At 42.9% G+C, this 25757-nt stretch overlaps 6 non-coding genes across 6 annotated transcripts; 5 read left to right on the plus strand and 1 right to left on the minus strand.

Moving 5' to 3' along the window:
- Positions 1-8676: 8676 nt before the first annotated feature.
- Positions 8677-8758, minus strand: trnas-uga (transfer RNA serine (anticodon UGA)). The gene has a single exon. It is a non-coding gene; the product is annotated as a tRNA-Ser (tRNA).
- Positions 8759-15528: 6770 nt separating this feature from the next.
- Positions 15529-15602, plus strand: trnai-aau (transfer RNA isoleucine (anticodon AAU)). The gene has a single exon. It is a non-coding gene; the product is annotated as a tRNA-Ile (tRNA).
- A 1858-nt stretch (positions 15603-17460) lies between these two features.
- On the plus strand, positions 17461-17534 carry trnai-aau (transfer RNA isoleucine (anticodon AAU)). Its single transcript has one exon. It is a non-coding gene; the product is annotated as a tRNA-Ile (tRNA).
- Positions 17535-19392: 1858 nt separating this feature from the next.
- trnai-aau (transfer RNA isoleucine (anticodon AAU)) lies at positions 19393-19466 on the plus strand. The gene has a single exon. It is a non-coding gene; the product is annotated as a tRNA-Ile (tRNA).
- A 1858-nt stretch (positions 19467-21324) lies between these two features.
- Positions 21325-21398, plus strand: trnai-aau (transfer RNA isoleucine (anticodon AAU)). The gene has a single exon. It is a non-coding gene; the product is annotated as a tRNA-Ile (tRNA).
- A 1858-nt stretch (positions 21399-23256) lies between these two features.
- Positions 23257-23330, plus strand: trnai-aau (transfer RNA isoleucine (anticodon AAU)). The gene has a single exon. It is a non-coding gene; the product is annotated as a tRNA-Ile (tRNA).
- Positions 23331-25757: the final 2427 nt, after the last annotated feature.

The raw sequence follows: 25757 nt of genomic DNA on the forward strand, positions 1-25757 counted from the left end.
GTTGAGGTTTCGGGTGTAGGTTTGTTCACTGAGATGTAGGTTTGAGATCCAGACGTTTCATTACCTGGCTAGGTAACATCATCAGTGGCGACCTCGCAGTGAAGCGAAACTGTTGTCTCCAGCTTTCTATTTATATGTTAGTGCTGGATGGAGTTCCTGGGATTTGTAGTGATGTCATTTCCTGTTCGTTTTCCGAGTGGTTGACAGATGGTATCTAGATCTACGTGTTTGTTTGTGGCATTGTGTTTGGAGTACCAAGCCTCTAGGAATTCTCTGGCATATCTTTGCTTAGCCTGAACCAGGATAGATGTGTTGTCCCAGGCGAAATGTTTTTCTTTCATCTGTGTGTAGGGCTACTATGGAGAGAGGGTCGTGTCTTTTTGTGGATAGCTGGTGTTCGTGTATCCTGGTGGCTAACCTTCTTCCTGTTTGTCCTACGTTGTCTTTGTGGCAGTCCTTGCATGGAATTTTGTAGATGATGTTGGTTTTGTCCATGAGTGTACTTGGTCTATTAATTTTGTTAGTTTTTATTTGAGAGTGTTGGTGGGTTTGTTTGCTACTAGGATTCCGAGGGGTCTTAAGTCTGGCTGTCATTTCTGAAACTTCTTTGATGGATGGTAAGGTGGTTAGTGTTTCTGGCTGTGTTTGGTCTGCTTGTCGTGGTTTGTTCTCGAGGAATCTGCGGACTGTACTTTTTGAGTGTCTGTTCTTATTGAATATGTTGTATAGGTGGTTCTCCTCTGTTTTCCGAAGTTCGCCTGTGCTGCAGTGTATGGTGGCTCATTGGAATAGTGTTCTGACAAGCTTCGTTTGTGGGTGTTGGGATGGTTGCTGGTGCAGTTAAGTATTTGGTCAGTGTTTGTCGTTTTTCTGTATCCGCAAGTTTGTAGTTCTCCGTTGTTCATTCTTTCGACTGTGACGTCGGTTGCTGTCGGTTTCTTCCTCCTGGCACTCCATCCACAACGCCATAAACAAATACATATATCTAGATATCATCTATCAACCTCTCAGAAAACGAAAAGGAAATGACATTACCACAAACCTCATGAACCCCATCCAGGACAAATGTATAAATAGAAAGCAAGGAGACAACAGCTTCGCTACACTTAGAGGTTCCACTGATGATATTACCTAGCCACGTAATGATACGTCTGGATCTCAAACTTTCAGCTCAGTGAGCAAACCTACACTGCTTTTGACATTTCAGTTCTGATCATTTTCGCTGCAGACCAGTTTCTCCCTGTCCTACATTATTTGTGACAACGTGACAATTGTACATTCAGCCCCCTATGCTGTTTTGTTCATACTTATCCATGCATTCTAGTCCCCGTTTCCATTTGACCCATAATTTTGCGTGTTCTGATGTCTCCAGGTCAAGTGTAAATGGGATTATCCCTGTGATCTTAAACAGCACAACAAATGGAGAGAGGTTTGACATGGTCTCACTGTGTTGAAATACCCTTGATGAATCGATCCACTTTTTCACCCACAGAGGGAGTCACACATGCACAATGCCAAGAGGGGCAGAGGTTTGAGAAGATTTGTAGCACCGGTTGAGTTTCTGGAAGTAAGCAAACCTACTTCCAGAGGGGAAGACGTCTTCAGGTTCTACCAGTTCCTTGTGTTTCACGTCCGTGAGTTTCTCAGAAAAAGGCAGCTTTAGGTGGAACTCCAGACACTTCTCCAGACAATGTGAACCGTTGAAGTGAACATGGACAGTGCGCTTAAATAGTCACACACGGTACTCATGTGTAACTTGCAAATTCCAAAAAACCCACAAACCCAAACCCAATATGATAGGACAGCAGCCCGCAAAAACATATCATCAGGCTAAACAATTGACAGATGACACACTTCCATGTCGCGTCTCTTTCTAGTTTTGTCCCGTCGCACATGCATCTCCTTCTGAGTGCCAGGCTGCGAGGACAAAGATCTGTTTTACACTAACGCAGGGAGTATGTGAAAGAAGGACCAGGGTTATATAACACGTTGGTTATTGAGAAGCGAGGGAATTGCACTCAGCTGGTCTATGATGAGGATTTTATCTTCCTGATTCCCCAAGGGACTAATTCAAGGAATGTGCACTGTATACCGAGTCCGAACGTTCCAAAGGATATCCTGTCTGACAGAAAGATCAGGGGAGAGTCGAATCCACTCCTTCATGGCTCAGGTATATTTTGCAGACGTTGTCCTTGCACTTCAGCATAGGAGCTCACCGCAGTGGGTCACAGATTTCTCCAGCACAGAGAATGTCTTTAGGCCTATTTGCGCACTGTTCTCGACTCATTTACCAACACTTGGCTCATTGGTCTTATGAAGATATCGGTGCACCTTTCAGAGACTTAATAGTAGCAGAACCACCGGACACAGAACGAAGTGTTCTCAAAACGCCACAACGTAACACTGGTTTGAAGAACTCAATTCTTTCATTGCCTGGAAATGAAAAACAAATTTGCATTCGGCCAACCAGTTTAAAATATACCCTGAAAAAAATTAATTCCAAACAAGTTTGATTTTATTTTATTGACAATGTTAAAAGCCAATGAAACAATCAGATGCTCTTGGGTATAAGACCGGAAAAATTGAACAGTTCAGAAGAGAACTGCTAAGATCCAGCATTTAGCAGACTGCTGAGAAATATCTCTTAAAAGTACCTTTTGGTTCAGTAATTGGTGACGCAAAAATTGCAAACAAAGGGAAAAGAAGACATTGGAAGCTCCGAAGACAAGCACCGACTGCTGCTAGTTTTTAAGATGAGAAGTGTTGTTTGTCAATCTTAGTGGGGAATGTATCGGACTCGTATTATCGAAGGGAAGTTAAAAGATAGTTTAGAGAAAGAAATTGTCAATAGTGTTTCGTTAAATATTCTGTTATATTTTCAGAAATGACGTTGTCAATTTTTACTTTAAGTAGCCCTCAGCCACTCGAAATTTTAGATTCCTGCAAGAGATAATTATTTTCTGTGTTGCTGGTTTAAAATTTCACAGGAGTGTTTACCTTGTGTCCTAACAATCTTGGAGATCGTCCTGGATTTGAACCTGTTTGGACAACTTTGAATAGATTTCGGGAAACGAAAATTCCCAGCAAATTGAAACACTTCCAGGTTAGTATACTAGATCTTAAATAAAACGCAAGTGAGACAAAGTGATTATTTTTGGAGACTTGTGGTTGATTAAATATAAGAGAGAGAAATGTCTTAAAATTGCAACAGACGTTCTGAGATTTGAAGATGTTTCTCAAATTTGCCAAGAAAGTTTAGAATGAAAGAAAATGCCATACTTTTAGGATTAGCAAATAAGTTAGATTTGGGATTAACCACGGAAAAAATAAAATAGTTGAAGGAGTTACACAAACACTAAGCTGTGACGGAAAAACAACTTAGTGCAGTTGAGGTAGAAAAAATTAAGTTAGTCTCGAGGAAAATGGAGTGAGAAGATAAACAAAGCGAGAGAGAGGAAAGCGAGAGGGAGAAAGAAAGAAAGGGGGGAGAAGAATGAGAAAAGTGAGAGACGAGAAGGAGAGAGATAGAGAAACAGAGAGAAGGGAGATAGAGAGGGAGGAAAAAGAGAGAGAAATTCCTTGGATGAGCAAAGGGAGATAAGAAAGGAACAGAGAAGAGAGAGAAGGAAAGAGAAAATTTGAACTTGAGAAGTTGCGAAATTGTCAGCAAAGTCAAGTTAACAGGATGGAAATTAAAAGGGAAATTAGTGATATATGTAAATGTGTCACAACTCCACAACATTTTGATGAGGATGATGTTGAAGCCGTCTTCATTTCATGGAAAAACATGGCTAGGCAGATGGAATAGTCCGAAGATTTATGGGTAATGCGAGTTCAGACAAAACTCGAAGTCAGAGCGAGGAAGGGATTTGGTATGATATTATGTGAGGTGTGAAAAGATTATGAATGATTAAAATAGGCTACTTTCAGTGCTTCTGAACTGGTACCAGAAGTAAATCGAGAGCGTTTCTGAAACACTGGTCAGACTTATGTCGAGTTAAAAAGAAATAAAAACAATACTCTTGATGGATGGATTCTTATTTGGATAAAGAGAGGATATTTCAGGCTATTAGAGAGATAATTCTGCTGGAGGAGTTCAAAAACACACTTCTAGAGATTGCAAGAATTCACGTGGAAGAAAAAAAGATTTCAGAAAGTCAGACGGGGAGCAGAATTAGTAGATGAGTACATGCTGGTGCATAAGACAAGCTTTTGAACAGATATTCGTCCTGTGAAGGATCGAAATTGGCAGAAGGGGAGATTCTGCATTACTAAACCAAGAACCGGGTGCACTTGGAAGATATGAGAGCAGGAAAAAAAAGTCCAAGAGAGTGGAAAGGAGGTGAAAGGCCTCAGCTGTTTCCATTCTGGCAAAGTTGAATACGAAAAGACAGAGTACTTGTCGTTAATTAAAGGTGTTGTGGAAAATAGAAGTGTTCAAAGAAGCTAAACTGGTGGCATTAATGTAGGTAATACATGAGACCGCAAGAAGAGCTGAGAAGCTGCAGACGGATGTGCAGCCTCGGCAGGGGCTGGTTATGCAGTTATTACCTGATCTCTACAAAGAATCTGCCGCTGTGGTAACGTTTACTCAGAAAGAACGGGGGAGAAGAATAAGAAGCTATAATTTTGAGAGTGACAGGATCTAACCAGTCGATGGTAGTAAGAGATGGGCGAATATGTACCCTTTCATATCTGTTTCCCATGAGTGTCGTAATTTGTGGGATATATGGGCAGACATTTAGCGTTCCCTTATGTAAGATCAGGTTGCAGCGCCAATTTATGCCGGGGAAATTTACGCTGGGCGCGATAGACAGAATGTCAGGTCCATGAATTCAGTTTGTGCATGAAATGATTTGGCAAGATCCAATTTGGAAGTGACTCCCCTTATTATGGAGAAGCCCAAGGAAGACGAAGAACCTGAGGTGTTAAAACAGAAATATTTTTCTATTTTCCCAGACTGTGTGTTAAACAGATCCCACTCTCAATAGTCACAGCACCAAGTGACAAGTAAACAGAAAGATGAAGGAGTTGAGTTGAGGTCAGCTGATACACTACTTGATATGATTCGTGTAGTGTGCCGAATTACACAAGACTGTGTTGCAGCTACCACATAGAGAGGAAGTGTTATGCGTAGCGCATGAACTACCTATAGGGGGTGACCGAGGGTTACGACACACGCAAGCTAAATACTAAACATTTCTATTGGCCTGGAATGCACACAGGATGTGGTTTTCTTTTTCTGACAGTGTCACGTATGTCAAATGGCAGGTAAGCCTCAGGCGGCAATAAAAACGCGCCTTTGTTGCCAATTGCCACCGTTGGAAAATCTTTCAGTTGGATTATAATTGATTGCGTGCATCCCCTCCCAAGAACTAAATGTCAGAACCAGTGCTTGTTGACTACAATGGATGTGCTATCCATATTTCCAATGGCAATTCCTTCCCGGAGTTTCAAGGCCATAATTCTGGTAGAGGAGTTACTAGCTTTCTTCACACGCTATGACCTAACTAGTCAGATTCAGTCGGACTAAGGGTCAAATTTTACTGCTCGACTGTTTAAGGAGGCTATTGATAGCTGAGATACAACACTTTAAATCTAGTGCATATCTTCCTGAATCGTTGGGAGCTTTAGAAAGACGGCTTAAGACCTTGAAGACCATGAAGAGAGCATACTGTCAAGATTACCCGAATCATTGGGAAAATGATATCCCATTCGTATTGTTTGCCATTAAGAATGTTCCAAACGAATCCACTTAGTCAATTCCTTTTAAGTTCATATTCGCACATGAAGTGATTGCCCTTTGGAATTAATTAAAGAAACAAATGACAGGGTCAAAGTCGAAGATCACACAATTAAATCATGTAACAGAATTGAGGGAGAGACTAAATTTGTCGGTGATTCAGCAAAACAACACCCAAAGATGGCACAGCGTAGGATTACGCAGGTGGCAGATAAAAAGCTGGGACTCAGAAGTTTTCCCACGGGGATAACATGTCAGTACTGTTACCAATCATAGGTGATCCCTTTAAAGTTAGGTCTGGTGGTCACTGTGAAAAAGTTGAGTCAGTTGAACTATTTAGCAAAGATGTCAGATAGAAAATAAAACTGTATTGGGTATGTTATGTGAACATGTTGAAAACGTATTACACATCAAAGGGAGAACTGGAGGAAGAGTTGTTCGTTACTGCCCAGCAGAGTGAGGAATCGAATTCAGTTGCTTTGAATTTTGATGGACCTCAAAACAGATTTTAAAATGATGAAGTCCTTGAGGAGTGGGATGGATTAGAAAGCTGTCTGTCTCAGGAGCATAGAAAAGTGTTGAAAGATTTTTTATTCCTACAGAGTCAGGGTACATGCAAGAATCACATGGAGAGGACGAAAGCAATTGAACACGAAGTAGATGTAGGGAATTCTGCTGCGATAAAGCAGTATCCCTCTCGACTTAATCGTCTCAAAGGCTGACAGGACAAGATGCAAGTGAACACCATGCTTGACGAGAACATCATTGAACCAAGCCAGACCGCGTGGAGTTCGCTGATTGTCTTAGTTACCAAACCAGATGATTTGTGTTGAATTTTGTGCGGATTATGGAACGGTCAACGCCGTTAAAAAATCGAACTCATATCCAATTTCTAGATTGGAGGACTGCATCCAGAAAGTCGGACAAGCCAGTTACATCACCAAGTCGGGCATAATGCGTGGCTACTGGCAGGTACCGTTGTCAAAGTTGGTGAACAAATCTATGCGCTTGTAACTCCATATAGGGTATATCAGTTTAAAGTGATGCACTTTTGAATGAAGAACAAGCCCGCCACACCCAAAGACACTTGTACAGAGTTATGGCCGGGTTGACAAATTGTGTAATCTATTTAGGCGATGGAGTGATCCTTAACAATTCAAGGAATGATCACAAGGGTCTGTTGGCAGAGCTCTTTGAACGACCACGAGAAGCAAAACTGATGACAAACATAAATAAAACAGAATTCACGAAGGCAGAGGTGCTGTTCTTGGGATGTAACATCGGTCATGGCAGGTTGAGCACCCTCTGGAACGTGAGGACGAAGGCTTCTGAGGAATTGCCATGTTCAACCTCGAAGAAAGAGTTTCTTTAATTCTTCAGACTCAGCGGACTCTATCAGAAGTCTGTTCCAAACTATACTAGTGTAGTTGCATCGTAAACCGATTTGCTGAAGAAGAACACTACTTTTCGGTGGACAGTAACATGCCACGTGGCAATTGACCATTTGAAGTCGATATTAACCACTAAACCAGTATTACCTACGCCAAACGTCTAAAAAACGTTTAAGTAGCCATCGATGGTCGTGATGTTAGAGTTGGAGGTGTACTCCAACGGGAAAAATGAGCATGGGGAAGAACTGCCAGTTGATAATTTTTCATAGAAAATCAACATCTATCAGAAGAAATGCTGCACAATTGAAAAAAAAACTATTGAGTTTGGTACTGGCGTTACAAATTTAATGTATGTGCCATGAACAATGGATCGGAGAGGTTATGTACACAGACCACAATTCGCTAAAACGTTGTATATATGTAATAATATGAGAATATCTCGTTGGCTTCTTATGGAAGAGACGTTCACTTTAAAAATCGTACATGTTGTGGGTCAGTAGAATGAAATCACAGACGCGTTATCGCAGGTTCAACTGATGGTGTTCAGATGGGATTATCTTTATTTCATGTTTTATATGTATATATAGGAAAAAACAAAGTCGAAATTGTATAAAATTTATCGATATGTTCGGGTAAAGTATTTAAAAATTAAAATGAAAACATATCTTCATTATGATGGTTCATTGTTTCCTGTAGAGGCGAGGTGTTTTAAACATATATTAGTGCACGTTTAAGAGTTTTAAAAGCAGCAGAACAACCAGACACAGCAACAAGTGTTCTCAATAAGACAACGACGTAATCCTGGGTCGAACAATTCAATTAGTTCATTGCCTGGAGACATAAATAGTTCGAGTTTGGCCACTCAGTTTAAATTTTAATCAGGAAAATATATAAATTTCAATTCAAATTTTAATTGCGTCTCTTGAAAGTCTTTAAAAAAAAACAGGGACCCAATCAGATGCTCTGGGGTATGAGACGGGGGACATTGAACTGTTGAGAGGAGGACTGCCAAGACCTTGCATGTAACAATCTTCTTGAAAAAAATATATATCTGGAAAATAACTTTTCGATCCGTGATCTTTGACACAGGGACAAAGAAGAGACAGAAAGATCCGAAGACATGAACCTACAGCTGCTTAGTTTTGATAAAGAAGTGCTGTTCTGTAAACCTTAACAGGGAGTTTTATCTGAATAGCATTATCGAATGGAACATCAAAATGGGTGATATAAATACATTGGTCTGTTAATTTATCTCTCTTTTACTATAGAAATGAAGTGCTGAATTTTTACTTCGTGTAGTTCTTGGCCAATAGAATTGTTGCAGATTCCTGTACAGCATAAATCGTTTTTGTGATACTGGTTTTATTGTAAGTTGGAGGGTTTACGCTGTGTCGTAACGAGTCTAAACAAATTTGGCAAAACAAGTGTACATCTGTGCAGTTCATTGAGTGAACTGGAGATTTGCACCATTCATGACCTGGATGAAGTGATTCTCCCCGCCGAGATCTGAGTCGCCAAAAATGAAATGCTACGCAAATTCTCCGCAGTTAACAGGACTCGAACCTGCGTGGGAATGCCCCAATGGATTTCAAGTCCATCGCCTTAACCACTCGGCCACAACTACAAATGGACGGACCAGGTTCTCATTTCCAGGTCTCTGGCCCTGGGGAGCTTAGCTGTAGTGAATCATTGGTTATTTGAATTCAAAACCCACAGCTTTCAAATCGATGAAATGTCGGGACAAAGTGGGTCTGGGTGTTTCACCCCGATAGGTGGGATCTATAACCAGCTTAAACGACGGCGGTAAATACAGAAGAATACTCAGCAGGTCGAACAGGATCTGTGTTGGGAAAAGGCGATTCAACGTTTCAGAACGTATTCAGAACTCCGTTTTCTCCCAGTAGTACTGACAAACCTGTTGACATTCCACAGAATTTTCTTTTTTTTTTCACATTCCCAACATCCACAATCCTTTGCATTAGCTATTAAAACGATGCAGAAATTCCTTTGCGATTCTGGATAAGATTCCTGTTTGGGGAACATTTTCCTGACCACATTAAAAACCCGGAGCTGTGCAGGAAAGAAAGCCAATGAAGTATGAGCAGTGAGAGATCCGACCCTGGAACGTCCCAAAACACCAACCGTTCGGTTAATGGATGAAAGTGTTGACCCATTACGCAACTGAGACGGGTAAACTTACTCATTGCACGATCCAAAAACAGACTTTTCACGAATTCAAACTTCAGCCCGTCCTTCACGAAGTGATTGATGTCCTGTATCAGTTTTTCTTTTGCAAAATAAATCCTGGGACATTCACTGCAGTGAATCCTGTACCCGCTGGAAACACATCCACGTCACAGCAACCAACGTTTCTACAACAGGAGTCCTGCTCTCTTCGAGTATTTTTTTCAAACTTATTTGCACCCGAGTCTTCTCGTGGTCTTGTAGCCGTGGCGAGGTTTGAACTCCTGACGCGCAGGAATGAAAATCCTTTCAATGTCTCAGATTGGTTGATGTTGAGAGAACAACATAATCAACGTCGCGGCCTCTTAAAGACTGGCTGTGTTAAGTTGGATATTCCATCTTCATTCACCTGTGGTTTCGCTTCCCAAAGAGATTCGAAAGCTTTCGAAAGCTGCGGACATGCGTTTATTGTTATTTTTCCTTGTTTTTTTTTTAACCTGCCAACTGGCGATATTTTCCCAAAACCTCTTCGCAATCCTCCGCTTGCATTATGTCCAGCGATGAGCAAACCCCTTTTGTCGATAAATTACTGAGGTTGGGATTCTTCTCTTTGGAACAAAGAAATTTAACTGGAGATTTTCATGGTCTGTTTATAATGATGGCGGAGGGCGCAGTGCGGATGGGTGGGTTGATGTTCTGGAGGAAATTTTGCCAACGATCAGTGTCAGTTTCCAGAGGACTGCGGCTAAAGATATTTAATGAAAAACGAAGTTTGCGGAGAGTATATAGAGCCTAATCTCAAGGGAACCGTTAATCGTTTAAGACACAGATGAGAAGGACATTCTGTCTTTCAGAGAGTAGCAAATCTGCAGAATTCTTTACAATGAAGGGCTGTCAAGGCTGAGTATAATCAAGGCTGAGACGGCCGCACAACTAGTCAGTTTGGGGATCAAGAAGAGTGGGGATAAGGTGGACAAGTGCCGTTAAGAATGAACCAAATCAGACATGACCTCATTAAAAGGTTGAGCAGACTTGATGGGATGAATGGTTTCCATATGTTCCAATATCTTATCTGTCATTTGGAAACTGCGAGAGACAATTGTGAAGAAAGAAATTGCAGGACGTTGAGAAAAGATGATTGGAGTCAAACTGAGTCAACATCATTTGTTGAATGGATAACACACTTGACAAATTTGTCAGAATCCTTTGATAATATTTCGAGCAGAGCTGATCAAATATTTGCTCACATTCCATAAGAGAACTTATCAAAAGCCATAGTTCAAGGTCGGAGTTCACGGTGAAATGTTAAAAAAAAGGCCAGGATTGTCTGTTGTTTATTTAATGCAAGAAACAGAATCTGCATTATTGCATATTTTCAAGTTGTAAAAATGTAATTAGTAAAGTGCTGGAATGGTGAGTCATAGGATTTCAACGATTTATATCTGCCTTAATGACTTGATGCAATTGGCAGAATGAAATGTGCCCAGTTTTACTGACGATACACAATAGGGGGGAGGACATTTTGCAATGAGGACAGTGGAATCTGGAAATGGTTAGTGACAGGTTGAGTGGGTGGGCAAGCAATAAGTGCACGGAGGTGGTTGTAAAGTTGATAGTTTGGAGGGGAGGGTGATGCACATGGGTTGGAAGGAAATGGGACGGATGGGATAGGTCAGAAGGACGGTGCTGGGCTGAAAGTTTTGAAGTGAGGTCAGGTGGAGGGAGGGGAAATGTGGAAACTGGTGAAATCCTAATTGATGCCATGGGTTTCGAGCTCCCAATGTGGAGATTTTGCTTTAGAACATAGAACAATGAAACAATACAATGCAGCACAGGCTCTTTGGCTTTCGATGTTGCGCCGACCTGTGAACTAATCTGAACTCATCCCCCAATATTATCCCAGCATCATCCATGTGTTTATCCAAGGATTGTTTTAATCTCCATAATTTAGCTGAGTTAACGACATTGACAGGCAGGGCATTCAACACCGTTAGTACTCACTGAGCAAAGAACCTGCCTCTGACATCCGGCTTAAACCTATAAAACCTCAATTTGTAGTTATGACCACTCGTACAACTTCCTCAGAAAAATGCTTCCACAGTCTACCCTATCTAGTCCTCTTATAACTCCCTGGAGTAGTTTTGATCGCTGAGCTGTAGATTTGATTCAAAACAACAGCGCAGCGAGCAGACCTGCACCCTAAACCTCAACCTGAGCTGCACATCTTCATAAACCTTGCAACTCTGTATCAAATCCGCTCTCAGACTTCTTTTCAATGGAAATAGACCCAAGTCTCTCAGATTTTCCTGATAAGACTATTCATCCAGAACAGACAATATCTTGTTAAATCTCATCAGCAACTTTTCCAATGCTTCCACATTCTTCCTGGAATGGGGCGACCAGGCAGTTCAAAATATTCTAAGTGGAGCCACACAAGTGTTTTGTATAATGCCCAGGAACTCAATCCTCTACCAATAAAACCGACGCTGACGTACTCTTTCGCAGTAGCACAGTGGTTAGTTCAGCTGCATCGCTCCCACAACCACCCTGGTTCAATTCTTCCTACAAGCAACTGTCTGTGTGGGTTTCTGCCTGTTACTCTGTTTTCCCCTCACAATCCAAAAAATGTGCAGGTTAGGTAAAGGGGTCAGTGTAGAAAAATGGGTCTAGGTGTGTCCCGCCTCGGAGGGTCAGTTGATGCTTGCTGGGCCGCAAGGCTTGTTTCCACACGGTAAGTAATCAAAAAAAAAGAAAACAACCTGGCTGGAAACTACGTACATGGACTCCAACGTTACTCTGCACATCCACATTGCTAAGAATCTTTCCATTAACTCAGTATTCTGCCTTCCTGTTATTGTTCCCAAAGGGAATCACCTCACGTTTGGCTGCATTGAACTTTATTTGCCACCTCTAAGACCAATTTTGCAAATTATCCCAGCTCCCGTGCAACCTGCAACATTTTTCCACGCTGCTCACTACTCCACCACCTTTACTGTTATCTGCAAGCTTACTAACCCATTCACCCTATGCCTGCGTCTTAGTCATTTATGAAAATGACAAACAACTTTGGTCCCAAAACAGATCTTTGTGCCACACCACTCGTTACCGGATTCCAGGCTAAATATTTTTCATTAGCCACCACTTGCTGCCTTCTCACATAAAGCCAGTTTCTAATCCAAACTGCTAAATCATCGTCAATCCCATGGGTCTGCATTTTCTCCAACAGCCTGACATGTGGAATCTTATCAAAGGCTTTACAGACGTCATGTACACCACGTCAAGTCCCCTACCCTCATCCACATGCTTGGTCATCTTCTCGAAAAACTCACGAAACCATGTTGACCCTCTGAAATCAAGTTGTTGCTGGCTGAATGATTATACATCCTATCTCTCATACTCTGTTCCATATCCTATCCTACAAGAAAGGTAAGGCTCACTGGTCATGATTACTTGGGTCATCTGTATGACCCTTCTTCAACAAGGGAACAACTTTTGCTATCTCCAATCTTCGAATGTTATTCCTGTAGACAATATGGAAATAAAGATCAAAGGCAAAGGCTCTGCAATCTCCCCCTTGGCTTCCCAGGAAATCCTTGGATAGATCCCAGCTGACCGAGGGGGCATACTTATTTTCGCACTTTCCAGAATTGTTAACAAATCCTCCTTGTAAACCACATTTCCATCCAGTCTAGTAGCATGTATCTCAGATTCTCCTCTACACCGTTGTCTGAAACTAATATGAATACGAACGAAAAATGTTCGTTTGGAGCCTTCCTACCTCCTCTGACTCCACACACAATTCATCACTCCTATATTTGACTAGTCCTCATCTTACTCTCGTCGTTCTTTGATTCCTCATATACATGTCTAAAGCCTTAGGGTTTTCTAAGATTCTATCCGCAAGCGACTTCTCATGTCCTCTCCTGTCTCTTCTGGACTCTCTGTACAACTCGTTGCTCACTAACTTGTAACTCTCAATCGCCCTAACTGAGCATTCAAGTCAAATCCTAACATAAGCCTCCTACTTTCTCTTGACATGAGCTTTAAGTTCTTTAGTAAACCACGGCTGCTTCGCTCGACAACTTCCTTCATAACTGACAGGCACATATTCATCAAGTACATGCAATATCAGTTCCTTTCATAAGCTCCACATTTCAATTGTGCTCATACCATCCGTTTCTTTCCACATCTAGTGCAAACTAAATCTTGCCAAATGTCATCCTAATTGCCTTTCCCTCAGATATACATCTTTCCCTGCAGTACATAACTATCCCTTTCTATTGCTTAAGTAATCATTCAGAACTGTGTTCACGATCACTGAATTGTTCACCTACCTTCACATCTAACACCGGGTCAATCCATTACCTAGTAACAAATCCAATGTGGCCTGTGACTGTTAATAAAAGGTCGTCTGGCCGCAGGTTATGGACTTGTGTTGAGGATGAGGCAGGATTTATCAAAGTTGATAGGATCAAATAGTTTTTCTGTTCACCTCCCTCTGTTTCCCTCACTCGCAGGAGACTGCTATTATCATTTGGCGCAGCAATTCACAGATGATATCTTTGGTTGCTTCGAAACTTCTGAACACTGTGCAATTGAGTAAAATAGTACACCAGAACCAGGCTCTAAACGGGAGCCAAGAAAGCATGCATTGTCAGAGGGTCAGAACGGCACTTTCTGTTTCCAGTGCAAAAGGTCAGTGCTGAAAGAGCAGGCGCTTTTGGAGATTCAGTGCTGTGAGAGATGACGCTGTCAGAGCATCAGAACTGAGAATGCAGAAACTTTCAGATGGTTATTGCTGAAGGATCGGTTACTGTAATAGGATAAATTCTAAGGGAGTGGACACATTCAGAGGGTTAGTGTTGAAGGAGCAGGCACTGTTGGGGGGGGGGGCAGGACTGAGAGAGAGGGTACTGTCACAGGTCCAGTGCAGAGTAAGTGCCATCGGCGCCTGTTCAGTGTTGGGAGAGTGGGTGCTGTCGGAGGATCAGTGCTGAGGGATCATACTTAATTTATTTCAGGCTAACATTTCTAGAAACAAATAATATAGCAGCTGGACATGCAAACTGTCCATCAAAACATTCAATGGCAAGTCCGAACATAAATAAATTATCTAAAAACTCTCTCATATTTGAGGACATAGTGCCTGTTTTTGTCACACATACGCTGCCTGTCTGGTCACATACATCATCCCTGTTGTAGTCTCACACAACCTCCCCATGTTTTTCATACATCCTCCCACACTACATCTTACACACCCTCCATATCTTTGTCACACACACCGTCACTGCATGGGACAAACTCTAAGTCTGCCAGTACTGGAGTAGACTTCAGTTTACCCACCCCCAGTGATATGATTGTGTAAAAATGGTTAGAAGTTAGAGCGTGGTGCAAATAACGCCAAGGTCGTGAATTCTCACCCACCCACAACAGATGTATACCCTGTCGTGCTGCACTGCCCCACCTGAGCGAAAGGAACTTATCTACTTATCCGATTCATGCCCCTCATGATTGCGAAGCCTCTGACGCGCCAGACAAAATAGTGAGAGAGCGTTCAGCCTGTAAACGTTGCACCTTTTCCATTTTCAAATGTAGGATGTAGCATGCTGTCTGAAGCAGTCATCTTAGCAGCTGATCTGTCGCTGACAAACGCTGCAGGAAGGCGTGATAACTTGCTAACTATGCTGTCAAACGAAGATTGCATAAGCAACATGAGTCATTGAGGAAAACGTGCAATTGAGTTCTGCGCTGTTGCTCCCTCTAAAGCAACTGCGGCCTTCGGGAGCAGAAAGAATCCCACTGTTAGATTACAATTCAAATGCATTTGGCATAAGGTTCGCAGCAGTTTATAAGCAGCACAAAACCCTGACTCCAAAGGTATGTGGATTTCCAGAAGCACAGTGAACGATTGTCGAATGTACGTTTCTCCAGACGATATTTGTCAGCATGACAAGCTGCAGCTGAGCTGGTGGCATTGCCATTGAAATTGCAGGCGTCCGGACATTGTGCTTAATTTTGGATATCAGAGCAAATGGTTAGCTCGAGTGTGCGGGTTCGGAAAAGTCAATGCTATTTTTTTGTTGAAAAGTTTTGCAATGAAAGGAAATACCTCAGACGAGCGAGCGATCGATATCAAATCAAAAAATGAATAGACGCCTTGATTGTGAGCACGGGCAATGTAGGCATTTGCTTTGGGCAGGTGCCTGCGTTGGTCGGTTAGCTCAGCTGGTTAGAGCGTGGCGCTAATGGTGCCAAGGTCGTGAGTTCAATCCCCACACTGGCCAGGTGAAGTGCTTGTGTCATTAGCTACCCTGTGCCCAAATTCGCTGCGGCTTTTAATTTCACCTCCTGCAAGAACTTGTCACATGATCGATTCAGATGTGCATTCATTCGAAAGCCAGTCATCGCTGTCTTGGAACAGCAACTCGTTGGTCCCACGCCGGATCTCAGCTGCGTTGCTGTATTTCCAAACAATGTGAACCATAAAATCACCAAACAGAAAGCCTCGCCAGCGCAATAAAACATTTGACAGGGATAGATGCACAACTCGATCGCCGTACCCATGATGACTCTTGGATGTTGTCTGCAGCAAATCAATCAGTCTCAATTGTTTTCACAAAGAAATGCAAAACATGAAATATATGCAGTATTAAGTCGACCTGGCACAGTCTCGGAAGAGAACCAGAGGTCAGGCTTCAATTGAAATCAAAGATTCGTTCATCTTATTTTCCTGGATCTCTGTTACTACTTTTCACGCGACTTCCAGAGGGAATTCATTCGCTTGTTCACCTCTTATTCATCGACACTGGAGTTATCATATCCCCAGCAATATCACAGAGCCATTAATGGAAGCGAATTACTGCAGATGCTGGAATCTGAAACCAAAAGAGAAAATGCTAGAAAATCTAAGCAGATCTGGCACCATCTGCAAGTAGAGAAAAGAGCTGACGTTTCGAGTATAACTGACCCTTTGTTAAAGATTAAAAAAAAGGGGAGAATTAGGGAGCTATTTACACCCTGCTGAGAGAAGGTGAGTCAGGGCTCCAGATGCAAAGGTGATAATGACAGAGCACGGAGAGATTAAAGGGTGATTAGGAGCTGCGAATGACCAAGGCTGAAGCCAGTGCTATGTGGCAAAATATGTGGGGGATGTGTGAAGCAGACTAAATGGAAAACAGGGGAGAAGCGTAGCAAAGCGGGAAGAGGAGAGGAAAAATGTATTGACAGAGAGGAAAGCGACAGAAAGGGAGACAATCAAGAAATAAAAAGTACAGAACAATGAAAGAAACACAAATAAAAAAGGTAATTAAAATAATTGAAAATAAAATTATCTGAAGTTGTTTGAATTTAACCTACCCACAACAGATGTATACCCTGTCGTGCTGCACTGCCCCACCTGAGCGAAAGGAACTTATCTACTTATCCGATTCATGCCCCTCATGATTGCGAAGCCTCTGACGCGCCAGACAAAATAGTGAGAGAGCGTTCAGCCTGTAAACGTTGCACCTTTTCCATTTTCAAATGTAGGATGTAGCATGCTGTCTGAAGCAGTCATCTTAGCAGCTGATCTGTCGCTGACAAACGCTGCAGGAAGGCGTGATAACTTGCTAACTATGCTGTCAAACGAAGATTGCATAAGCAACATGAGTCATTGAGGAAAACGTGCAATTGAGTTCTGCGCTGTTGCTCCCTCTAAAGCAACTGCGGCCTTCGGGAGCAGAAAGAATCCCACTGTTAGATTACAATTCAAATGCATTTGGCATAAGGTTCGCAGCAGTTTATAAGCAGCACAAAACCCTGACTCCAAAGGTATGTGGATTTCCAGAAGCACAGTGAACGATTGTCGAATGTACGTTTCTCCAGACGATATTTGTCAGCATGACAAGCTGCAGCTGAGCTGGTGGCATTGCCATTGAAATTGCAGGCGTCCGGACATTGTGCTTAATTTTGGATATCAGAGCAAATGGTTAGCTCGAGTGTGCGGGTTCGGAAAAGTCAATGCTATTTTTTTGTTGAAAAGTTTTGCAATGAAAGGAAATACCTCAGACGAGCGAGCGATCGATATCAAATCAAAAAATGAATAGACGCCTTGATTGTGAGCACGGGCAATGTAGGCATTTGCTTTGGGCAGGTGCCTGCGTTGGTCGGTTAGCTCAGCTGGTTAGAGCGTGGCGCTAATGGTGCCAAGGTCGTGAGTTCAATCCCCACACTGGCCAGGTGAAGTGCTTGTGTCATTAGCTACCCTGTGCCCAAATTCGCTGCGGCTTTTAATTTCACCTCCTGCAAGAACTTGTCACATGATCGATTCAGATGTGCATTCATTCGAAAGCCAGTCATCGCTGTCTTGGAACAGCAACTCGTTGGTCCCACGCCGGATCTCAGCTGCGTTGCTGTATTTCCAAACAATGTGAACCATAAAATCACCAAACAGAAAGCCTCGCCAGCGCAATAAAACATTTGACAGGGATAGATGCACAACTCGATCGCCGTACCCATGATGACTCTTGGATGTTGTCTGCAGCAAATCAATCAGTCTCAATTGTTTTCACAAAGAAATGCAAAACATGAAATATATGCAGTATTAAGTCGACCTGGCACAGTCTCGGAAGAGAACCAGAGGTCAGGCTTCAATTGAAATCAAAGATTCGTTCATCTTATTTTCCTGGATCTCTGTTACTACTTTTCACGCGACTTCCAGAGGGAATTCATTCGCTTGTTCACCTCTTATTCATCGACACTGGAGTTATCATATCCCCAGCAATATCACAGAGCCATTAATGGAAGCGAATTACTGCAGATGCTGGAATCTGAAACCAAAAGAGAAAATGCTAGAAAATCTAAGCAGATCTGGCACCATCTGCAAGTAGAGAAAAGAGCTGACGTTTCGAGTATAACTGACCCTTTGTTAAAGATTAAAAAAAAGGGGAGAATTAGGGAGCTATTTACACCCTGCTGAGAGAAGGTGAGTCAGGGCTCCAGATGCAAAGGTGATAATGACAGAGCACGGAGAGATTAAAGGGTGATTAGGAGCTGCGAATGACCAAGGCTGAAGCCAGTGCTATGTGGCAAAATATGTGGGGGATGTGTGAAGCAGACTAAATGGAAAACAGGGGAGAAGCGTAGCAAAGCGGGAAGAGGAGAGGAAAAATGTATTGACAGAGAGGAAAGCGACAGAAAGGGAGACAATCAAGAAATAAAAAGTACAGAACAATGAAAGAAACACAAATAAAAAAGGTAATTAAAATAATTGAAAATAAAATTATCTGAAGTTGTTTGAATTTAACCTACCCACAACAGATGTATACCCTGTCGTGCTGCACTGCCCCACCTGAGCGAAAGGAACTTATCTACTTATCCGATTCATGCCCCTCATGATTGCGAAGCCTCTGACGCGCCAGACAAAATAGTGAGAGAGCGTTCAGCCTGTAAACGTTGCACCTTTTCCATTTTCAAATGTAGGATGTAGCATGCTGTCTGAAGCAGTCATCTTAGCAGCTGATCTGTCGCTGACAAACGCTGCAGGAAGGCGTGATAACTTGCTAACTATGCTGTCAAACGAAGATTGCATAAGCAACATGAGTCATTGAGGAAAACGTGCAATTGAGTTCTGCGCTGTTGCTCCCTCTAAAGCAACTGCGGCCTTCGGGAGCAGAAAGAATCCCACTGTTAGATTACAATTCAAATGCATTTGGCATAAGGTTCGCAGCAGTTTATAAGCAGCACAAAACCCTGACTCCAAAGGTATGTGGATTTCCAGAAGCACAGTGAACGATTGTCGAATGTACGTTTCTCCAGACGATATTTGTCAGCATGACAAGCTGCAGCTGAGCTGGTGGCATTGCCATTGAAATTGCAGGCGTCCGGACATTGTGCTTAATTTTGGATATCAGAGCAAATGGTTAGCTCGAGTGTGCGGGTTCGGAAAAGTCAATGCTATTTTTTTGTTGAAAAGTTTTGCAATGAAAGGAAATACCTCAGACGAGCGAGCGATCGATATCAAATCAAAAAATGAATAGACGCCTTGATTGTGAGCACGGGCAATGTAGGCATTTGCTTTGGGCAGGTGCCTGCGTTGGTCGGTTAGCTCAGCTGGTTAGAGCGTGGCGCTAATGGTGCCAAGGTCGTGAGTTCAATCCCCACACTGGCCAGGTGAAGTGCTTGTGTCATTAGCTACCCTGTGCCCAAATTCGCTGCGGCTTTTAATTTCACCTCCTGCAAGAACTTGTCACATGATCGATTCAGATGTGCATTCATTCGAAAGCCAGTCATCGCTGTCTTGGAACAGCAACTCGTTGGTCCCACGCCGGATCTCAGCTGCGTTGCTGTATTTCCAAACAATGTGAACCATAAAATCACCAAACAGAAAGCCTCGCCAGCGCAATAAAACATTTGACAGGGATAGATGCACAACTCGATCGCCGTACCCATGATGACTCTTGGATGTTGTCTGCAGCAAATCAATCAGTCTCAATTGTTTTCACAAAGAAATGCAAAACATGAAATATATGCAGTATTAAGTCGACCTGGCACAGTCTCGGAAGAGAACCAGAGGTCAGGCTTCAATTGAAATCAAAGATTCGTTCATCTTATTTTCCTGGATCTCTGTTACTACTTTTCACGCGACTTCCAGAGGGAATTCATTCGCTTGTTCACCTCTTATTCATCGACACTGGAGTTATCATATCCCCAGCAATATCACAGAGCCATTAATGGAAGCGAATTACTGCAGATGCTGGAATCTGAAACCAAAAGAGAAAATGCTAGAAAATCTAAGCAGATCTGGCACCATCTGCAAGTAGAGAAAAGAGCTGACGTTTCGAGTATAACTGACCCTTTGTTAAAGATTAAAAAAAAGGGGAGAATTAGGGAGCTATTTACACCCTGCTGAGAGAAGGTGAGTCAGGGCTCCAGATGCAAAGGTGATAATGACAGAGCACGGAGAGATTAAAGGGTGATTAGGAGCTGCGAATGACCAAGGCTGAAGCCAGTGCTATGTGGCAAAATATGTGGGGGATGTGTGAAGCAGACTAAATGGAAAACAGGGGAGAAGCGTAGCAAAGCGGGAAGAGGAGAGGAAAAATGTATTGACAGAGAGGAAAGCGACAGAAAGGGAGACAATCAAGAAATAAAAAGTACAGAACAATGAAAGAAACACAAATAAAAAAGGTAATTAAAATAATTGAAAATAAAATTATCTGAAGTTGTTTGAATTTAACCTACCCACAACAGATGTATACCCTGTCGTGCTGCACTGCCCCACCTGAGCGAAAGGAACTTATCTACTTATCCGATTCATGCCCCTCATGATTGCGAAGCCTCTGACGCGCCAGACAAAATAGTGAGAGAGCGTTCAGCCTGTAAACGTTGCACCTTTTCCATTTTCAAATGTAGGATGTAGCATGCTGTCTGAAGCAGTCATCTTAGCAGCTGATCTGTCGCTGACAAACGCTGCAGGAAGGCGTGATAACTTGCTAACTATGCTGTCAAACGAAGATTGCATAAGCAACATGAGTCATTGAGGAAAACGTGCAATTGAGTTCTGCGCTGTTGCTCCCTCTAAAGCAACTGCGGCCTTCGGGAGCAGAAAGAATCCCACTGTTAGATTACAATTCAAATGCATTTGGCATAAGGTTCGCAGCAGTTTATAAGCAGCACAAAACCCTGACTCCAAAGGTATGTGGATTTCCAGAAGCACAGTGAACGATTGTCGAATGTACGTTTCTCCAGACGATATTTGTCAGCATGACAAGCTGCAGCTGAGCTGGTGGCATTGCCATTGAAATTGCAGGCGTCCGGACATTGTGCTTAATTTTGGATATCAGAGCAAATGGTTAGCTCGAGTGTGCGGGTTCGGAAAAGTCAATGCTATTTTTTTGTTGAAAAGTTTTGCAATGAAAGGAAATACCTCAGACGAGCGAGCGATCGATATCAAATCAAAAAATGAATAGACGCCTTGATTGTGAGCACGGGCAATGTAGGCATTTGCTTTGGGCAGGTGCCTGCGTTGGTCGGTTAGCTCAGCTGGTTAGAGCGTGGCGCTAATGGTGCCAAGGTCGTGAGTTCAATCCCCACACTGGCCAGGTGAAGTGCTTGTGTCATTAGCTACCCTGTGCCCAAATTCGCTGCGGCTTTTAATTTCACCTCCTGCAAGAACTTGTCACATGATCGATTCAGATGTGCATTCATTCGAAAGCCAGTCATCGCTGTCTTGGAACAGCAACTCGTTGGTCCCACGCCGGATCTCAGCTGCGTTGCTGTATTTCCAAACAATGTGAACCATAAAATCACCAAACAGAAAGCCTCGCCAGCGCAATAAAACATTTGACAGGGATAGATGCACAACTCGATCGCCGTACCCATGATGACTCTTGGATGTTGTCTGCAGCAAATCAATCAGTCTCAATTGTTTTCACAAAGAAATGCAAAACATGAAATATATGCAGTATTAAGTCGACCTGGCACAGTCTCGGAAGAGAACCAGAGGTCAGGCTTCAATTGAAATCAAAGATTCGTTCATCTTATTTTCCTGGATCTCTGTTACTACTTTTCACGCGACTTCCAGAGGGAATTCATTCGCTTGTTCACCTCTTATTCATCGACACTGGAGTTATCATATCCCCAGCAATATCACAGAGCCATTAATGGAAGCGAATTACTGCAGATGCTGGAATCTGAAACCAAAAGAGAAAATGCTAGAAAATCTAAGCAGATCTGGCACCATCTGCAAGTAGAGAAAAGAGCTGACGTTTCGAGTATAACTGACCCTTTGTTAAAGATTAAAAAAAAGGGGAGAATTAGGGAGCTATTTACACCCTGCTGAGAGAAGGTGAGTCAGGGCTCCAGATGCAAAGGTGATAATGACAGAGCACGGAGAGATTAAAGGGTGATTAGGAGCTGCGAATGACCAAGGCTGAAGCCAGTGCTATGTGGCAAAATATGTGGGGGATGTGTGAAGCAGACTAAATGGAAAACAGGGGAGAAGCGTAGCAAAGCGGGAAGAGGAGAGGAAAAATGTATTGACAGAGAGGAAAGCGACAGAAAGGGAGACAATCAAGAAATAAAAAGTACAGAACAATGAAAGAAACACAAATAAAAAAGGTAATTAAAATAATTGAAAATAAAATTATCTGAAGTTGTTTGAATTTAACCTACCCACAACAGATGTATACCCTGTCGTGCTGCACTGCCCCACCTGAGCGAAAGGAACTTATCTACTTATCCGATTCATGCCCCTCATGATTGCGAAGCCTCTGACGCGCCAGACAAAATAGTGAGAGAGCGTTCAGCCTGTAAACGTTGCACCTTTTCCATTTTCAAATGTAGGATGTAGCATGCTGTCTGAAGCAGTCATCTTAGCAGCTGATCTGTCGCTGACAAACGCTGCAGGAAGGCGTGATAACTTGCTAACTATGCTGTCAAACGAAGATTGCATAAGCAACATGAGTCATTGAGGAAAACGTGCAATTGAGTTCTGCGCTGTTGCTCCCTCTAAAGCAACTGCGGCCTTCGGGAGCAGAAAGAATCCCACTGTTAGATTACAATTCAAATGCATTTGGCATAAGGTTCGCAGCAGTTTATAAGCAGCACAAAACCCTGACTCCAAAGGTATGTGGATTTCCAGAAGCACAGTGAACGATTGTCGAATGTACGTTTCTCCAGACGATATTTGTCAGCATGACAAGCTGCAGCTGAGCTGGTGGCATTGCCATTGAAATTGCAGGCGTCCGGACATTGTGCTTAATTTTGGATATCAGAGCAAATGGTTAGCTCGAGTGTGCGGGTTCGGAAAAGTCAATGCTATTTTTTTGTTGAAAAGTTTTGCAATGAAAGGAAATACCTCAGACGAGCGAGCGATCGATATCAAATCAAAAAATGAATAGACGCCTTGATTGTGAGCACGGGCAATGTAGGCATTTGCTTTGGGCAGGTGCCTGCGTTGGTCGGTTAGCTCAGCTGGTTAGAGCGTGGCGCTAATGGTGCCAAGGTCGTGAGTTCAATCCCCACACTGGCCAGGTGAAGTGCTTGTGTCATTAGCTACCCTGTGCCCAAATTCGCTGCGGCTTTTAATTTCACCTCCTGCAAGAACTTGTCACATGATCGATTCAGATGTGCATTCATTCGAAAGCCAGTCATCGCTGTCTTGGAACAGCAACTCGTTGGTCCCACGCCGGATCTCAGCTGCGTTGCTGTATTTCCAAACAATGTGAACCATAAAATCACCAAACAGAAAGCCTCGCCAGCGCAATAAAACATTTGACAGGGATAGATGCACAACTCGATCGCCGTACCCATGATGACTCTTGGATGTTGTCTGCAGCAAATCAATCAGTCTCAATTGTTTTCACAAAGAAATGCAAAACATGAAATATATGCAGTATTAAGTCGACCTGGCACAGTCTCGGAAGAGAACCAGAGGTCAGGCTTCAATTGAAATCAAAGATTCGTTCATCTTATTTTCCTGGATCTCTGTTACTACTTTTCACGCGACTTCCAGAGGGAATTCATTCGCTTGTTCACCTCTTATTCATCGACACTGGAGTTATCATATCCCCAGCAATATCACAGAGCCATTAATGGAAGCGAATTACTGCAGATGCTGGAATCTGAAACCAAAAGAGAAAATGCTAGAAAATCTAAGCAGATCTGGCACCATCTGCAAGTAGAGAAAAGAGCTGACGTTTCGAGTATAACTGACCCTTTGTTAAAGATTAAAAAAAAGGGGAGAATTAGGGAGCTATTTACACCCTGCTGAGAGAAGGTGAGTCAGGGCTCCAGATGCAAAGGTGATAATGACAGAGCACGGAGAGATTAAAGGGTGATTAGGAGCTGCGAATGACCAAGGCTGAAGCCAGTGCTATGTGGCAAAATATGTGGGGGATGTGTGAAGCAGACTAAATGGAAAACAGGGGAGAAGCGTAGCAAAGCGGGAAGAGGAGAGGAAAAATGTATTGACAGAGAGGAAAGCGACAGAAAGGGAGACAATCAAGAAATAAAAAGTACAGAACAATGAAAGAAACACAAATAAAAAAGGTAATTAAAATAATTGAAAATAAAATTATCTGAAGTTGTTTGAATTTAACAACTTCGACAATTTTCCTTCATTATTTTATTCATCTTTTTTATCATTTCACATGCAATATCATTGAGCCAATAGATATGGACAGCACTGGAAACACAGTTTTTGATCGAACTTGTCCATTCCGAACAGATATCCTCAACTGATCCAGCCGCGATTGCATGCACTTGACCCATGTCTCTCTAAAGCCTTCCTATTCAAATACACGTCCAAATTCCTTAAAAATATTGGAATTGTACCAGTCATCACCAGCTCGTCTGGCAACTTATTGCAGACACGCACCACCCTCTGCGTGAAGCCGTTGCTCCTCATTGCCTTTCGAATCTCACCCTCCCACACCAGATTTGTACCCTCTCGTTCTGCACTGCCCCACCAAATGAAGATTGCATTAGAAATATGTGATATTGAGCAAAACGTGCAAGTGTGTTCTGCGCTGTTCCTGACACCAAAGCAACTGCCTCGGTCGGGAGCAGAAAGAATCCATGGATATCCAGTTTGAGGTGGTTCATGTCTCAGCGGTAGTTGGAAATGAAGAAATTGTAGGCAGGTAATAGGACATCACGGGGTCTCCTGATGGATGGAGTGCATTGGAGGTGGGCAATGGGATCCTCGGAGGTTGGCGAGTGTCTACATTGTGAAAGTAAGCTCGTGGGCGTCAGAAGAAGTGTTCGATGTCACGGCGTGTATTAAATTCATTAACCCTTAGACAGAGGCTGATAAATTTGAGGCTTTTCCTGAGGACTGCTCATTCATCCTCCTTCTGGGTGCGGTCAGAGAGAATGGTGAAAACTCGCCAAGACTGGGAGCTGGGATCTGGCGTGGTGTGGAGCTTGGGGAAGAGACCGAGCCTGTAACTGGAGTGAGTGTGGTGTTAGGGGGAATGGGCGTGGAGTCTTGAGCAGGGTGGTGTTCCCCTCAGGTTTCTGGGAACGGGGATGCTAACAGTGGGACCTGGGGGGTGTCAGCACAATGCAGGTGATTGTTGTTGATGGGGGTGGACGTGGTGGCAAACACGGCAGTGGGGCCGCTGAATTCACTGAGTGTGTGACATCAGCGATGATGTGAGGGGCGGAAGTGTTGTCACTTGTGGCGTATGAGGAATTGTGAGGGGCGTAAATGGCACTTACTTTATGTTAACCAATAATTTCCTGTCACAAATCTGTTTGACAATGTCGTATTTTAATTAAACTCACTCCCTTACTGTTTCTCTGTTTTGGTCTTCATCTACATCTCCATGGTGTTCCAATATTTCAACCTTTCTCTTTGGACTTCCGAATTTCCATTCACCTCAGACCTGTCCCCCTCCTCATCTGTGTCCGTTTATTGCACACTGCATAATCTTGGTACCAGAGGAACCTATTCC

The sequence above is a fragment of the Hemiscyllium ocellatum genome, chromosome 13, assembly GCF_020745735.1.
Source record: "Hemiscyllium ocellatum isolate sHemOce1 chromosome 13, sHemOce1.pat.X.cur, whole genome shotgun sequence".
NCBI classification, from domain to species: Eukaryota; Metazoa; Chordata; class Chondrichthyes; order Orectolobiformes; family Hemiscylliidae; genus Hemiscyllium; species Hemiscyllium ocellatum.